At 53.8% G+C, this 2,030-nt stretch overlaps 1 pseudogene; it reads left to right on the top strand.

Moving 5' to 3' along the window:
• The first annotated feature begins 30 nt into the window (after positions 1-30).
• On the top strand, positions 31-1,714 carry LOC131382818 (tyrosine-protein phosphatase non-receptor type 23-like; annotated as a pseudogene).
• The last annotated feature ends 316 nt before the right edge of the window (positions 1,715-2,030 follow it).

Below are 2,030 nucleotides of genomic sequence, written 5' to 3'. Positions count from 1 at the left end.
TGCTCAGCCCTGGATCTACCCTGACTCTGCCTTGGTGTTGCCCTCCCATCTCTATGGCCTGGCTCTGGCCCTGCCTTGCACAGGCCATGCTCTGCCCTGCGTGTCCCAGCCTGGGCCCAGCCCTGGTCCTACCATATTCCTGGCCCCAGCTGTACACTTGTTCTGACCCTGAACTTGCCCTGGCCCTCTCCTGGCCCTTCCTTGGTCGTGCCCTGACCTTCCATGCCCTGGCCTTGCCCTCACCCTGCATTGGCCCTGCACTGGTCCTGCCCTGCCCTGGCACTGCCTTGGCCCCTGCCCTGCCTTCTCCCTGGCCTTGGCCTTGCCCTGCCCTGGCCTGACTCCAGGCCTAGCCAGTCCATGAAATAGCCCTGGACCTGCCTTGCCATCCTCTGTCCTGGCCCTGTATTGTCCCCACCATGCTCTGGTCCAGCACTTGCCCTGGCCCTGTTGCGAGTCTTACCACTGCTATGGCCCTGCCCTGTTTTTGGCCATGCCCTGTGCTACCCTAGCCCTGCCCTGCCTTGGCCTTGGCCCTACCATGGCCTTCTCCTACCCTGGCCTTTTCTACCCTGGCCTTGCCGTTCCCTGATCTTGCCCTGCCCTGGCCTTGCTTGCCCTGCCCTGGCTTTGGCCTTGCCTTATCCTGGTCCTGGTTCTGCCCTGGCCCTGCCCTTGCTCTGGATCCTCTCTGGTTCTGCCTTCTCCCTGGCCCTGCCCTTGCTTTGGCCCTGTCCCTGGCCCAGCCTTGACCCTGGCCCTGGCCCTGTCAATCCCCAGGCCCCGGACTGGCCATGCTTGGCCCTGGCCCCTCCTTTGGCACTGCCCTGGCCCTGCCTTGGCCCTGTGCTATCTTAGTCCTGCCCTGGCCCTGAACTCGCCCTGGCCCTACCCTCACCCTACACTGGCCCTGCCCTACCCTGGCCTTGCCCTGCCCTGGCCCTGCCTTTGGCCTGCCCTGGCTCTGGTTCTGCCCTGGCCTTGCCCTTGCCCTGGACCCTCCTTGGCCATGTTTACTCCATGGTCCTTCTCTGGCCTTGCCTTGCCCTGTCCCCTTTCTGGTCCTGCCATGTTTCTGGACCTGCCCTGTCCATGCCCTGGACCTGGCTCTGGCCCTGGACCTCCTGTCCCTACCCTGCCATACCCTGGCTGGTTCCTTTCTCTACACTGACCCTGCCCTGCCTTTGCCCTGTGCTACCCTAGCCCTCCCCTGGCCTTTTCCTGGCCCTGATCTTCCATGGCCCTTGCCCTGCCATGGCCCCACCCTGGCCCTGTTTCTGCCCTGCTTCTGGCCCTGGCCTTGGTCCTGTCACGTCCCTGGCTGTGACCCTGCCCCTGGTTTTTCTCTGGCCATGACCCTGCCCCAGTTCTGTCATATCCCTGGCCCTGTCTCAGTTCTGTCCTAGCCCTGGCCTTTCACAATACTTTATGCTGAGGGCTCCATAGTGTCTGTGAGTTGAATGTTGTGTTCATAGTATCTGCCAAAACAGAAAGAAAAAAAACAAAATCTGATGATGAGAAGTTAAAGCTTTGTGTGTAATATTCCTTGAATTGTAATTATTGGTTGTATTACTTATCAGTTATTAGCCTGTCATTAGTTGTATTACATATAGGTCCTGGTTTTGTACACATAATTCCAAACCATTGATACTGTTAAAAGAATATATGAATATATGAAAGAATGTGTAAACATACGAATGTATGAGTATTTAATGACCTTTCCAAATTAATTTTTCTTTTTAGCTCTATTAGATTTTTCTCAGTGTAACAAATGTTTATGCCTATGTAATTAAGGGCATATTTCCTGTACAGAATATTCATATTACCTAATTGAAAATTATAGAACACAAAAATATAATACTATTTTTAGGCCAGGCATGGTGGCTCATACCTGTAATCCCAACATTTTGAGAGGCTAAGTTTGGAGAATCATTTGAGGCCAGGAGTTGAAGACCAGCCTGGGCAACATAGTGAGACCTTGTCTTTATTAAATGAATAAATAAATAAATAAATAAATAAATAAATAAATA

The sequence above is a fragment of the Hylobates moloch genome, unplaced genomic scaffold, assembly GCF_009828535.3.
Source record: "Hylobates moloch isolate HMO894 unplaced genomic scaffold, HMol_V3 SCAFFOLD_11415, whole genome shotgun sequence".
NCBI classification, from domain to species: domain Eukaryota; kingdom Metazoa; phylum Chordata; class Mammalia; order Primates; family Hylobatidae; genus Hylobates; species Hylobates moloch.
This window is presented reverse-complemented; position numbering and strand designations above follow the sequence as displayed.